Source organism: Gallus gallus, chromosome 5 (genome assembly GCF_016699485.2).
Source record: "Gallus gallus isolate bGalGal1 chromosome 5, bGalGal1.mat.broiler.GRCg7b, whole genome shotgun sequence".
NCBI lineage: Eukaryota > Metazoa > Chordata > Aves > Galliformes > Phasianidae > Gallus > Gallus gallus.
In genome coordinates, this window is record NC_052536.1 from 12371518 (window position 1) to 12386812 (window position 15295).

The following is a 15295-nucleotide window of genomic DNA, read 5'->3' on the forward strand; positions in this document are numbered from 1 at the left end:
GTCATATTAGCATATCCAAGAAGAAACAAACATCTGCATAGGTCCTGAAAGCAGAATGTAACCCACCATTAAGAATCCTGAGTGAAAAAATCTCTTGTAAAGTTAAAGTCTTCCTCAAGACTTACAATTTCAGACTATATTATGGTGTCATCTTGCGCTGTCAGAGCTCTATCCTCCATCAGCTTCTTTAAGGGACATTCTTATCTTGCACAAAACTGCTGTCTTCAGAGTTCTGGGTTCTCGTCAGCACTTTTAATGAAACACAATCTGTGGACAGAGCGAGCAAAAGAGCAATTCTAATGAGATATATTACTCAAAACATTTAATTCAAGAAAACAGAGTAATTTAAGAAAACTGAATTAACTCTAGCTTTGTCATAGCTTATACACACAGACTTCAGCAGTGTCACTATGGGCAAAACTAGTGGGATGTCTGCAGTTAGCATCCGCTTTGTACAAAGGATTATGAAAATAGGTAACAACCTAAACAAATTAATGCACATAAAGTGTAGTAATTAGCACTTTTTCCACTACTCCTTGCTATGCAAACCCAGCATCACATGCACCATTTGTAGAAAAAAAGTTCTGAATAGCCTTATTATACTGCAGTGTTTGTTGGAAGGTATTTATCTGATGCTCTATAATGAGGATCACTGTCTCCCTTTAATTCAAGTGACTTCTTTATACATGAAGTATGAAATTGTGTCAAAACCAAGAACTGCTGTTAACGCATGCAGTGGCATCCACGTGGCAGCTTTGTTATAAAAATGCTGAAGGTTGCACTAACACTTCTACTGGGGTTTGCTGACAGCTTACAGGTAAAACCAAGTAGGTAGAATTCTTTAACAGAGGGTGTGACAAATTAACTCACTTTATTCTGCAAAGAGAAATTTCTTAATTTGTGCATTAGCTTCACTTCCTTTCTTAATTGAACTTAACTGCCTTGCGTATCTAATCTCTTCTGTTAACAAGCCCTAAATAGAGCAGACACCACAAAACTAAGTCCTTGCTTCCAACAGTCTGACTATTTGAGGGACTTAAAGCTCCATATTTGACTGATGTTTTATACCGAGACAGAAGGAGTCACAGGATTTTTTCCCCACCCCTTCCTATGCTGCAAGTCAGTGCAATTGCCCCTGCTGCAGCAGCATCTGCCTTTCCAGATAGCGGAAAACATCCTGCTATATAATGGAATTTTGAGATCCCAGGAAAACAAAACAAACCCCAGCCATCACCACCAAAGCCAACAACCAAATCCACAAATGCTAAGCAACTCCTCTTCCCCTTCTGGCTTCTTTTCTTTTCATAGACAAACAAAACCAAAACAAATAAACGTCATTCCCAGACATGAACTGCATGTCCAAGTGGAAAGAAAACCCTTCCATTTCAAAGAAGTTTAGGTACACTCAAGCTGAGTGCATTTATTTACTCGCCCACTTTATACATTCATATTAGAAGATGCATCCCATAAACACTCAGATTTACATTTATCTTGTGCCTTCTACATTTATCACTTGAAATTGAGGTTCTTGTGCTAGGTTTACAAGCATGGCATCCTGTTGGCAACTCTCTGTGCCATAGAATCACAGAACGGCCTGGATTGAAAAAAAACCACAATGATCACCCAGCCTCAACCCCCTGCTATGTGCAGGATCACCAACCAGCAGACCAGGCTGCCCAGAGCCACATCCAGCCTGGTCTTGATCGCCTTCAGGGATGGGGCATCCACAGCCTCCTTGGGCAACCTGTTCCAGTGCGTCACCGCCCTCTGTGTGGAAAAACTTCCTCCTGATATCTAACCTAAACCTCTCCAGCTCAGTTTAAAACCATTCCCCCTACGAATGCCCTATAGGACATACGCAGCAAAAATCATCGCCGAGTGCTTGATAGAACACCGAAATCAACCCCCAAATCGCTTCTTCTTCGGCACATACAACGCTTATGATGTCAGAACAGAGGACAGCACGGCCGCACTTCTTTCCAATCTCTAATTAACACCAGCAGTCAACTCAACCCCCAGCTGCAAGCGCCGGCCAATCAAAGCCCTAAAGCAGCCGTTAGTCGCAAACCAGCTCTCTGGGCTCGCACACAGCCGCCTCCCGCTGCAGCAGCCCGCGTACCACACGCAGCTCCCCGGCGGCCCCGCGCTCCGTTACCTACCGCGCCGGCCCCGCGCTCGGAGAGCCGCCACCTATCCGCCAGCGCGGCCCGCGGGCGGCGCCGCTTCAGGAGAGCGCCGCGAAGCTGTTGCTAACGTCCGGCTGGAGAGAACTCGCGGCCGCGCTCGCTTCGAGAGCAGCCTCCCCGAACCGCCCTCTCCTTCCCGAGCGAGCCCAGATGAAGGCGCGCCGCGGGCCCCTCCCCCGCCCGCAGCCCTCCGCCCATCAGCGGGGCCGCTACCGCCGCTCGCCCTCCGGCTGCGGCGAGGCTGCACACCTCCGCGTCCCGTCCTTCCCCGGGGGGCCGGGCTGCCGCACCTCCGCCCGCGCAGCTGGACGAGATGGGAAGCGGCCGAAGGAGAAGCGCGGCGCGGCGCATCCTTACCTCCCCTCCCCGACTCCAGGCTCCGCCGCCCCTCCCGGCCTCGCACCTCAGGTGCGGAGGAAGCACAAAGGCAGAGCCGCTCGCTGCAGCGGGGCGGGGTCGGCGGTCCTCCACGCGCCGCGCACCCCCCGCCCCGCGGAGCCCTCAGCCCCGCAGCGCGCCGCACCGCACCCGCTCCTCAGCCGCTACGGCCGTTGAAGCCGTTCCAACTCGCCTCGCGCCTCTCCCCGCAGCGGCGCCCCCGCGGCCCCCGGCAGACACACGTACACACGCGCGCGCGCCGCCGGCGGCGCGGACCCCTCCGCCAGTCAGGGGAGGGAGGGAGGGCGGGCGGGCAGGTGCCGATAGCGGGCGAGAAGCCGCCCCCACCCCCCGGGCCGGGCGGCTCTGCGGTGAGAGGCCGATTCCCGCTCTGCGGATGCCCCCGGGAGGAGCCGCGAGGCCGGCAGGCAGAGGCAGCGCCAACAGAGCTTCCCCGGGAAAGCTGGTCCCCTCCTTCTCCCTCGCTCGCCTCCTTTGCAGCGCGGCGGCTGACTGACAGCGAGCCTCTCGGCGGCCGCCCACGCGCACTCCTGTTTCCACTCGCTCGGAGAGAGAGGGAGATGGCGAAGGAGAAAGCATGAATGAAAGCGGGCAGCCGGTGGTAAGCCGGCGCTGCCGCAGTTGAGGCCCCTCGGCCGGACCCGTCCCCCGCTGCCCACCGCGTACGCTGAGCCCCACGCGAATGTAGCCCGGCTGCAGCCGCGGTGCCCACCTCGGGCGCTTGTAGCCGCCCTGTGCACACTGCCGGGGGAAGGGCGGCAGCATCCTCCGGGCGCCGCGGCGGTGGCCGCTCCCGCCAGCCGCGTTTGGGCGGGAAACCGCCCGTGGGGAGAGGGCAGGTGGCCCTCAGCGCGGGCTGACCCAGGCTGAGGTGCAGGCACAGAGGCCCGTTCCTCATCGATGAACGCCCTTCGCTGACGGAAAGCAGCCTGTTCCACACTGTCAAAAAAAGCCCAGCACCTGGCGGCCTGAGTGAGGGATCTCGTCCTGATGTGACAGGAAGGAGGAAAGGATCTCAAAGGTATACGTCCCCTTGGTTTTTCCATTGATAATGTGATACTATGGGACAGCTGCTTCATAGGGTTGGTCCTCAGATTGGCCATCCCTTAAAAGGTTGTAACTCACTAAGAACAAACATCTCAACCTGTGGCTGGCAAGCAGAGCTGTACACATACTCCATATTGTTGACACAGGTTTGCAGCATGAGCTGTAAGAGTCCAGTTCATCAGAGGATTCAGCAGGCAGGCAGTGCGTGCCCACCAAGTCAGTGACATGGCTTTTACCCCACAAGTCTGACATCAGGTTCTGAGCTGTCTCACATCAGGTATGCCCCCACAAGTTTAACACCTGCCAGAAAACGTATTTCAGCCCAAATTTTACCCTCTGAGTTTAAAAGCCATTTGGGATTCCTATGATTAGTGCCTTGGTAACTTCATATTTTAAATGTCGCACTCCTGAAAACTGAGTGCGTGACAGAACATTGTCAAGTCCTTTGCTGTAGAATAACAAATGCAAGATAATTTAGATGGGTCAGTGCAACTCTGTATGTATGTTTCTGTTTTATGAGGCTCTGCTCTTCATGTTAATAGCCCAATATGACTCACCTGCAGCATGTATCACTGCCACAGCTGTTGTAAACCTTCTTCTGAGTCAGAGAATGACTTTATGACCCAGAATTCTGGCAGTGAGTACTATCCCAGTGATTTTCCCAATTAAGAGAATATTGCAAGTCAGTGTCAGTGCAGGGTGAATCAGAGTTTGATGCAAGAGGCAAAGCTGGACTCTTCTCTCCCCTTCCAAAACGAAGTGGCACAAGCTCCTTCTAGAATTCAGAAAGGCTCCTGTGGAACAGGGATTTAGCTCTCCTCAGTCCCAAGTGCTCCAAGCTACTGTGCCAGCCATCTGCTACTCACTGTTACGGGGTGCATAGCAGCTCTACAAGATAGGCAAGTAGCAATAAGTAGCTAAGGGGTAGCATGAACCAAATGGCTTTGAATACTAAAATTTGGATTCCCTGTGATCTGCCAGCTACTTGCAACACAGAATGTGTTGTTATCAACTAGCCAACTATTTTTTTTCCTCAAGCTTATTTTCAAAAGATAAAGGGCCAACCTTTGAGGTCAGGTATAGTGTTGAGCCATAAGGGCAAGATACAAAGTTTGTTTTTTTTTTAACTTTGCCCTGATAAACATAAATCAATATTACAGGTGTAAACTCAGTGTAGGTTTTAGCTTTGTGACAAGATAAACTGTAACAATTTGATCAATATAATAGGAAAGGCATTATAACAAAGATATGATGGCAAAAGGACTAGCATGAAAGAAAAAGACTATAAAGGAAGGGAAAATTATTGCTCACCCTTATCAGAAGATTCTAGGCTTGTAGGGGGAAGCCTAACAGACAAAGACTCTCCAGAAATAAACCTTTCCCTAGGGGCAGTCAGCCCTTAAATGAGGTCTAAGAGAGGTGCAGCCAGGCTCCGCCCCTCCTGGTCGCACAGCTGAATTGCCTTCACCTGTGCTCCCAGAGCTGAATGGGTCCTTTCCCCAGGTGCTCAATCAGTGGTTCAGGCCGTGACACATCAGTTCTCATACAATAAACACACTATGTTGAAAGTATTGCCTGGGTTTTGCAATAGTAAGATGGCTTCCTTTCCCTATGTTTTACCTTCAGCAAGACAGCTGGCCTGTGCTAGCAACCATGACTTAACACCAGCCCAGTTTTCCTCAGGGTCAAGAGCAAGCATTGTGGAATCACAGACACTGATCTTTGTAGGGTTTTGTTTGTTCATTTGTTTGTTTTTATTTTGTTTTTTTCCTTTGGGTTTTGTAGTTGAGAGAGGAGGAACTGCTTTGTTGCACAAAAGCCTTCTTCAAATGCCAGGGTAAAGCCCTCGGAAGAGTAATGTGTTTTTCACTTGCAGCTCTCACATGTTTCCTTTTGCCACTCTCAGCCGTTCATTTCAGAAAAGGAAACAGTACCATTCACAACGTATCACATGAAATAACAGTTCCCAGTGGACTTTTACTGTCTTGGGAGAAACTAGCTCTTCATAAATTATGCAACAACTCTGTTTTCCTCTCCCAAATGGCTCATTTCTTCCAAAATAGCAAAGCCTGCTGCATTTATCTGGCCATGTTGATAAGTTTGGGTTGCATCCATTTTATTTTACTTTGCAAGTTTAAGGAAACATTAGTTCTGCTTCCAATGAGAAGAGTCCAGTGGAACTTGGCAGGCTTCTGCTTTTCTTTTCCCTCTCATGGGATCATCGTCATATGTCTTATAAACAGGACAGATCTCAACCCAACTAGAAATGACAGAGAAAGAGGCTGAAGTTCACCACACATTGAAGAAAGAAACATTTCCATCTCAGCTCAGTAGTGTTTCATCGGGTTTATGAGGTCATACAAAAGAGCTTCACAAATTGTATTAGGGACAGCTTACATATGCCTAAAACTCAGGCTACCTCTACCCATCTTGATTCTGTCCTGAGCTGAGACAACAAAGAAGTGTAGTAGATGGACTTACTGTATCCAACTATCCTCTTCTCAAACTAGCAAAGTCAGGTCCTTTGGTCATGGAGGTTTTTTTTTTTCCTATAAAAAGTTATTCCAAAAATCCTGAAGTATTGCATTCATAGTTATGTTTATTTTGTTCTATATCCCACTAGGTCTGTTGTATTTTTTTATAAGTATACTTTTCATACAAAAAGTAGATAAATGTTCATGGAACCAGACAGGATGCATCTAAGAATGCTAAAGTAGCAGCTTACGTCAGTACAAAGTTGCTCTCTCCTGTCTTTGAAATACTGTGGCAACTAGGAGAGACCCCTGGAGAAAGAAAAATGTCATGCCTATGTTAAAAAGAGAGCAAGGAGGAAGATCTGTGGAACTGCAGACTGGTCAGTCCCACATCAGTTCTCTGGAAGCATGTGAAGGAAAATCACCTGGAAGAAATTTCTAGGCACATAAAGGAACATCCAGAAAGGCAAACAGTACCTGTCTAATCTGATATTCTTATACAATGGAAAACCAAAGAGCAAGAGGAAAGCAGTAACTGTTTACTTTGACATTAGCAAGGCTTTTGACTTTGCCTCCTATAGCATCCTTACAGACACTTGTGGAGGTATGGCATGAAACTTGAGCTTTCTTGTCTGAGTCCCAGGGCTCAAAAGGCAGTGATCAAAAATTCAAGATTTATTCAATGACTGGTTATGAGCAGCGTTCCACTGGGGATATTGCTGCTAAACACCTTCTTGAGGATACCCTCAAGAAGAGAGACTCTAATCTCATTTCCCAGATGAAACAAAAATAAGGAAGAAGTCTGTAGGCTAGAGGATGAGGCTGCCTTTTAGATGGACATCAGGATGATGGGAAATGGGCTGACAAAACTTCATGATATTCAGAAGAGGCAGATGCAAAGTTTTGTGCTGTTATGATGTAGCAGAAATGCTAAGTAATAGCTTGAAGCAGTGATTGAGCACCTGGTGGGAAGGCAGGGCCAACCCAGGGAAGCTCAGCTGTATCCAACGCACCTGAGAGACTGGAAAGGGTGGGTTCAGGATCTGCCCCTCCCCAGGCTTCATTTAAGGGTTGGTAGTGGAGGTAGAGGTGTTTTGTTGGAGGTTCTTCTGTAGCTGAGTCCTTCTTCAGGTAAGCAGCTTCTTTCTTTTATTTCTCTGCCTACAGCTGTTGCATTTGAGAGAATCCATGCTTGCTGTAGCCTAGGGCCTTACTGTTCTGCTGTTATTGCTGTACTTTCCACCATGTTATGTGTGTGAAATTGTAGTTGTTTTTATGCTGATGGAGTAATCCCTTGTGGCAGTAGAAATCAGGGTCTGTCTGATTGGAGAGTAGCTATGCTGGGGAGGTTATGGGAGTCTTGGTATATGGTAAGTTGAACCTGAATCAGCACTGTAGCCTTATAGTCAGCACTGAAGGCTGACTGCACATAAGGTTATATGAGCAAAGTCATAGGCAGCATCTGAGTGATGTGATTTCTCCCTTCCATGTGGCACTTGTAAGACTATCTTTGGTATTGTTTCCCAATGCAAAGAGGTTAAAAAAACTGCAGAGAGTTCAGTGGAGGGGTCAAGAAAATGGTTGGAAGCTGGAATATTTTGTTGCAGAGAGTTTAGAGAGCTGGTTAATTTTCGTAACCTGTGGGAGAGTAGGCAAGGGGGAGTTGAGAACATTGTCTTCAACTGTGTAACAGACTCTATAGAGCAAAAGAATAGAAGACAGTGCTCTTAAGTTGCAACAAGGGCTACCTTCTAGACATAAAGGAACTGTGACTAATTTCACTGGTACAGGCTATTCAGAAAGGCTGCAGCAGTTCCATTCTTGGAGATGCTCAGAACTCAGCCGGACATTGCCCTGAGCAAACTAGTCTGCACTTTAAGTTGGTTCTGTTTTTAGTAGAAGTTGAACCTGGTGACCTCCAGAAATCTCTTCCCATCTGAGTTATGCTCTGGCTTTAGAGAGTCTTTGCAATTAGTCTCTGACACCGTATTGGTATCTTGTTTATTTTTTCCAAGAAGGGAGTATAAGGTGTGGAAACAGGAAGAGCTGCTTGAGAGAGTGGAGTAGAAATGTCAGATAGTAGTTACCAAAAAAAAAAAAGCTACAATGGAAGTTTTGTGCCAGAAGCTTTAGGAAAACCTATGCAGTGGATTCTGTTTAGAGGAGGAAGCAAATGCATGTGAACCATCTGCAGGAATCTAGCTGTGTTAGTGCAAAAATATTTTGTTAAAGAGATGAAATGTGGGAGCTGTATACAAAAATGCTCCCAGGTAAACTTGCTTCTCTGTTTTTCAGTATCCTCCATGTCTTCCCCTCTGATCACTTTTCCTCATATCTGTATGTGTAATACAAATCAACGTAGCTTTACTGAAATGAGCAGAACTCTGCCACACTTGTTTTGGTTAAATATGAAATTAAAATTAGAGTTGTTTTAGCGCAGTGAAAGTGGTAGGAGCATAAGGGAGAAATGTGACTAAAAATAGTGTTTGGGAAATATATATAGCAAAATGAACAAACAAAATGCAATGAGTCACGTCCAGTGGTTCTTGCAATAAAAGAAAGAAGAGCTTCTCTGGGGGAACTAACTGGGAATAGCTGTTGCTTATCTGGAGCTGCCTTCTGTGTGTAGCTTTCTGGCAGTGCCTATTTGCCCTGTAGCCATGGAGTGCACTGACCCTGGGGGGAGAATATTGGCATTCACAACAGTTGCACTGATGTTAACACAGAATCAGAACTAATTTCTGAATTGGCAGCACTCAGGAGAGCTTAAAAAATAAATAAATAAAATTGTGTGCAACCTGACTCATGGTGCTGTATTGAGTGCCTGCTTCAGAGCTCTTGTCTGTAACTAGCTGCATGTGATGCCTCACAGCACTTAGAGCCAGCAGAGCTCCAAGGGTAAGGAGGAACACACTCTGGGTAGAGGTTGTGGCAACACTGGTCCACAGAAGATAATGCATTTAGTAATACAGTGTGGTTATCACAGAAATCTTCTAGCACAATTAAGGAAATGTGTTCTTAAGTCTTGTTTTTTGGCAAACAAGGAGCAATCGCATCCATTTTACACATGGATAAAGTACATGGATATTACATGGATAAAGTACATGTACTGGAGTATGTCCTAAAGACATGACAAATGCCCCTGTCTTAGAGGAGTCTGCTACAACACAGTTAACCTCCTACCTGTCTTTTGCAGACTTATAAGCTGGTGGCGTAGCTTCCCTGAAGCAAAACTAACCATGCTGAGTAGAAAGCAGCAGAACAGGCCAGGCTTTCTTTTGCAAGCTTTGAAACCCGAGTTAAGCAGGATAGCATTGGTCAGGTTGTGTGGCAGTGGTCTGGCCATCTCTATTAAATATAAAACTCAACACGCAGCAGGGATAAGGGGCTCTGATGACACTATTTCAGCTTTGTTCTCATGGTAACCATTATGTCATCAGGATACCATGGTTACTATAATATTCCTTATATTTCAAATGTTAAAGAAGGCAGAAAGGGGGGAAAAAAACAACACAACTTCTTCTAAAGTTGAGAAAGAGCTGTATTTATTCAGAATTAAGTAGTCATAAGGAAAAATCATTCAGTAGTTGTAAAAGCCATTTTGAAATATGAACTGTTTTAATTAGTAATTGCTGTTTCTGCTGTCCCCGTCAACATATGGTACGTGTCCTGGGGTTTCCTCTCTCTCAGCTTCTCTCACTAGCAGCTATTTTGATGAACATGCACTGCAGAAAGCTAATGTGGTCATACTCAAAACCTTGGAAGCTTAATTTCTGCTTGAGGTAAAAAAAAATCTCAATTTATTTGGAAGTCAGAAAAAAAATCTCAGGCATTAAGATTAGGGTTGTGAGGTTATCTTACCTCAGAGATTCAAGAAAAGCAAGGGATGGCTTGATTTTGATACTTTAAAGACATCAAAGCATATGGCTGAGAGGAAATCAGAATGGCAGTTTGCTATTCCTTGTTTGAGGACAAATTATACACTTTGTATAATTTGCTTTTGAAAGCAGTACGCTTTCAAAAGCAGCTGATGTTCATGGGGTGCTCAGTGTTAGTAACTGCTCAGCTCAAGACAGCTAAAAGAAGTTGGTAGGCTTTTTGTATGATGGTGAGTATCAGGTCCTGGAAGATAGCTGAAGATAGAATACCCAACTCAGTATGCATAAAACTTCAGATTCTCTTCTGGAACTTTTGTGAGTTAAGGATTGCTCACTTGGTGCAGGATTGATTTTGAAGAGGTAGAAAGATGATCAGTGAAGTGCTAGGTGTTACCATTTGATGGGGGAATTCTGAAATCAAACCTCATTTTGCTAGCTTCTATAATTACTTGATCTTATTACCTATGTTACTTTTCCTCCATTTTCCCCTATTTGTTATACTTTACTGATGTATCTTTTCTGAATTGGGTAGTAAGTTCCTGAGGCCTGCAGTTTGCTCTGTTTGCAGTACACCAACTCAACAAGATCCAATTCTAATAGAATGTGAGACTCTTACAAAAGCATGAAACTGCAGGCTGCATTTTTAGTTGCTAAAATACATCAGGTGTTTTGTTGTGTTTTGTGTTTTTGCTAATAACAATGTGATCCATTGGTGTTTACAGTGTATTGTAGATACATCCACAACCCATGGAAGTTTGTTTCATTGACCAACAAGCAGAAAGCAATTTAGTAACTGATGTGGAAACCTCACCCAAAAGAACTCAAATCAATGAGATGTATCCAGTTGACTCTAAAATGTTGCACTTTAATACATGTCAAACTCCCTAGGTATTAATATGCTCCAGTTATCCCTAAATTCATTTGACCTCTGCAGGATTGCTCCTGTCCACATCCAGCATTCAGAGCATTGACTCTGCATGTACTTTGTACTTTTGCTGTTGCACACTTCACATAGAAATAGTCAAATTGGAAAATTTTGAGCAAAAACAATGTCAATCACCAGCCAGATCTCCTTGTATATGCAAATCCATAGTCTATCTTCAGTTCTCTGATTTCAGGGGGGAATGGGGTGGCAGGGCAGGCAAAAGCACAGATGTGGAAGGAAAGGTTGTCACTACAGAGAATCTTACCTCTTGACTGTGGAGAATTTCCATGCCAGCAAACAGCTAGAGGTGTTTCGAACAATTATTCTCTCTCTAGATTAAGCAATCAGCTGTCCTTTCTTAATGTTCACTGTAGCCTAGCTGATTTTGGACATCTGTTGTAGTCCTGCAAATATTAGTAAACAAGCACTTCACAGCAAGCCTTACTGCTAGGCAGAATTGATAGGCTTCTCAGATAGCTCAAATCTATGTATTTGAGTATGGCTAAGTGTATTTACCTGTTTATCTCTGATTCAATTGTCCTCCTGCTCCAGGTTAAAAAAAATTCATGTCCAAAAATCATTTTTAGGAACAGAAATAGAAGCTTCCATAGAAAGAGTCCACTTGCTTTTGACCCAAAAGCCCTGCAAAACACGTTTGCTGTGAAATATCTTCTGACTCTAAGTAGTCCTGCTGTGGTCAGAAATATCTGAAATCCCTTCTTCTCTGAAATGTAGTTTGAAAATTACTTTTGTTATAGTTCCTAAGCTTTCCATGTGTCTAGGACAAATCGATAAACTTGCTGCTGAAGTTCATTCATTGCCAGCTGTAGTGGAAATGCTAAGTCACAGCTTGAAGCAGTGATTGAGCACCTGGTGGGAAGGCAGGGCCAACCCAGGGGAGCTCAGTTGTATGCAGTGCACCTGAATGACCAGAATGTGTGGAGCCAGGATCTGCCCCTTCCCAGTCCTCATTTAAGGGTTGGCGGTGGAGGCAATGTGATCTTGCTGGAGATCCCTGTGTAACTGAGGCCTTCTGAAGGTAAGCTACTTCTTACCTTTGTTTCTGTGCCCATGGCTGTTGCATCTGAGCAAGTTCTCACTTGCTGCAGCCTAGGAGTTCAGTGCTCTGCTGTCATTGCTGCACTTTCCATTGTTACAGCATTACATCAGTATATACTATCAGCTGTGACTGTACAGAGACATGTATTGATATGTATATTATGTATTCATATATATAAATATATATGATTTCATATACACGTATATAAATAGTGATAGTCCCAAGAGATCTCCATAGAGCAAGCCAGAATGTAAAACCAGGGGAGTCTCATTAATTAGAGCCTTATGATTAATACTTTAGGCAAAGCTAAGTTCTGTGTCATATTTGTAAGAGACCATCACCATGGAAAATACATTTATTAGTTTTAATATTACCTTGATATCTTCAAAATACCTTCAGTGTACCTGAGAAGGATGGGATGCCCTGGTTTAATTACATCTTAGGGAATATAATCTAAATATAAAGCTAAGAACTTTAAACTACATATCATGGCAGAGTATCATAAAGACATGTTCTATATCTTTTTGCTGAAAATAACTTGATTAAGAAACCAAGGGCCTACATATTGCATGTAGTCAGAGGAAGTTGGCATATGCTGTGCAAGACTGCTTTGTCTGGCACCTGAAGCTGTTTTCAAGCTTTTTCTTTGAATTCTTGTAGTTGGTATTCGTTCCCAGTCTTGTTGTCACTTAGCATTACTGAACTGCCAGCAGCAGCAGCACCCTTTCTGCCTATTGAAATAAGCCTGGTTTATCAGGCAATGCTGAAAGTTACTTTGAATTCTGATTTAAGGGAGCTTATGAATTAAGTTTTCTTCTATTTGGAAAATACTTGAAAATAAAGAATGACAGTGAAGAAAAACTAATTAATGTTTGGCTGTGTCAGGTGAAAGTTTTCTGGTGCAGCTCTGCTGTTTCTCTCAGATAGTTTCTATCTTTTGCAGTAGATGGAACTAAGAGTTTTTCAAGAATGCTATTTACAAAATATGTGCAGGATCTCATTGTTAATATATTATTCTTTTTAATGTGCATATAAATATAACATGATGGAATATAAATATACAAGTTCAAAAACACTTGATCATTTATTATAACTAATCAGTTGAGAGTTGTCCCTGGAAAACTTTCTTTCATTTAATGGCACTGTCTGCTGCGCAATTCAATACTTCTCTACATGCAAAATAAGTTAACTTCTAAACCTTATGTACTGCAAGCAACACTATTTTAATTTTCTTAACAGTATTTGAGAAAGTAGTACATGTTGTCTGTTACTTAGGGCTCGGGTAATGCACAGTTTGAATGTGTTACCTCAAGGTAGGAATCAGTGGAGTAGGATCTACATGATACTCAAACATAGAATTTAGCATCTGCAAGGCCGTCCAAGCCTAGGCTGAAGGCTGAGCTTTATCTTAAGACAAAAAAGAAGAAAGGTTACCTGTAGTGAGCAGTCATATCACAAAAAAAAGTCTATATTCCCAACCTGCTAATGTGTCGTCTTCAAAATGAAGCACAGAGTGAACTGCTGTAGACCTTCGAAGGAAGGAGGTAAGGATTAAGAAAAGGTGAGGTTCCTCCAAGCTATGCAACCCTCACAGTTAATGGTTTTCCAGTGTCATGATACTGGTTCATGACCAGGTGGAATAGAGCAAAGTTTTCTGAAAGTGGCCCCAGTCATGATGTTGAAGAAAGTAGCAAGTATGTCTTTTTTCCCCCTTCTCATTCTTTCATGTAATTATTTAATGTGTCCTGTGTAAGCTAGATACAGAGACAAGATTCAGAGCTAATTCAGTTATTGCTTTGTTCCTCAGAGGTAATAGCTATATTCCATCTTTTTATCTATTTCCTATATATTCCTAATGTCATCAGAACAAAGCAACAAATGAGATTCAGAACTGTGAAGAACAGTGATTAAAGGCCTACTGCAAAACTCTGTTCTGCTAGGGAAATAAGGTCTGGTTAACTAAAAGCGTGCTTTAGAAAACTTTTGGTTTTATCCAACTTGTTAATGCCTGTCTGACAATCTGGTACTGAGAAAGGAAAAAGAGGAACTAATTTCATCACTGTGTCCCCTAGCTATTACTTGCTGAGAAATGTCTCCATCTGACTATCTGACTGGAGCTGTCAGTGGGACGAACTGTAAGTTCAGCAGACTCTGTATCCACAGAGCTATGGAGCTTGACTTCCCTGTAGTGACATGAAACCCTTATGGAGACTTAAATAGCAAAAGGTGCTCAGTGATTCACTGTGCTCTCAGGCTTTACCAGAGCTGGACTAAGACAGGAAACCAGGCTGAAAACCCTTATGTCATTCTTTCAGCTTGCCCACCTGTTTTTTCCCCCCCCCAACATAAATAATACTGTCAGCTAAAGAAGATAAGGGAAAAACAGGACCTGCCTAGGTAACAGGTCAGTCTGGAGCTGGGAGATTACTGAAGTTTGTATTTGGAGCATGGAGAGGGTGAATAATTCTGAGTATTAATCTCTCAGCATCTCTCTCTCTGGAGTACTGATGAAGTTTTACTTTCTAAAATCATTGGTTAGCTGTTGTGGGAGGAATCTTTGCACAGAGAACTAACCAGGAGAGAGGTGTTTCCATGAGTCAGTGTTTGCAATATGAGTGAGTTCAAATGTAGTGTCAAGAAACAGCAACATATTACAGAATCATAGGTCTGGCAGCACGTGATGTTGTCATGGCTAATATGTGAAATATTCTTCCTATTCTGAGTTTTCAGGGAACAAAACACAGCAAAAAGAAAAGGAACCACAGTTAATGACCTTAAATATTCAGGTTTTGTTATTTTTCCTGACCTTTTCATGGTTGCAGACTGATTGGCTAAAACAAGATATGAGATCACAACTGAAGTAGGGCAAACAAAGATAAAATCATGAGATTCAATGGGCTGGGCTAGCTCTTCTCTGAATGCTAGCTTTAGTGTTTACAACTATAGAACCCTACTAAACAGTATTTATACATGGATGCTACCCCCTTTGTCTAGGCAAGGCATAACAGCTAAAACAAGAGAAAGTATAGGAAATAGCAGGAAGTTCTGGGAAGTCAGTATCATGAGTGTGGTTCAGAACAGGAGTGAAATGACAGGTTAATAGCACTTGAATAGTATAGTATCCTTGTACTGTGCTGTTTTCTGCTCTGACTAAAGTGTTAGATATTCTCTTGCGCATACCTCTTCACAGTTCTTCCTCTACAGAGCTTGTCATGCTCTGAACCATGCGAGAAAGACATATGGCCTCTCAATTCTGACAACAAGGTGATGAAGGGACTGGAAATGGCTCTTTCTTGGGCTGTGCTTCCATATTTTCAATGACATTC

At 43.8% G+C, this 15295-nt stretch overlaps 2 protein-coding genes across 17 annotated transcripts in view; one reads left to right on the forward strand and one right to left on the reverse strand.

Moving 5' to 3' along the window:
• Positions 1-3387, reverse strand: part of PTPN5 (protein tyrosine phosphatase, non-receptor type 5) — an 89055-nt gene extending 85668 nt beyond the window's left edge. For 9 of the 13 annotated variants that reach the window (XM_046942030.1, XM_040701374.2, XM_025150937.3 and 6 more), the window contains exons 1-2: positions 2544-2647; positions 126-267 (exon numbers count right to left, since the gene is read on the reverse strand). The gene's annotated coding sequence lies outside the window, so the exon portion shown is untranslated. Of the gene's footprint in view, positions 1-125; positions 268-2159; positions 2648-3297 lie in introns of those variants that run through there. The other 4 variants (XM_046942031.1, XM_046942023.1, XM_046942025.1 and 1 more) reach the window with 3 other exon arrangements.
• PTPRJ (protein tyrosine phosphatase, receptor type J) overlaps positions 2824-15295 on the forward strand; it is a 119139-nt gene continuing 106667 nt past the window's right edge. For all 4 annotated transcript variants that reach the window (XM_046941364.1, XM_046941367.1, XM_046941365.1 and 1 more), the window contains exon 1: positions 2824-3606. The gene's annotated coding sequence lies outside the window, so the exon portion shown is untranslated. The remainder of the gene's footprint in view (positions 3607-15295) is intronic.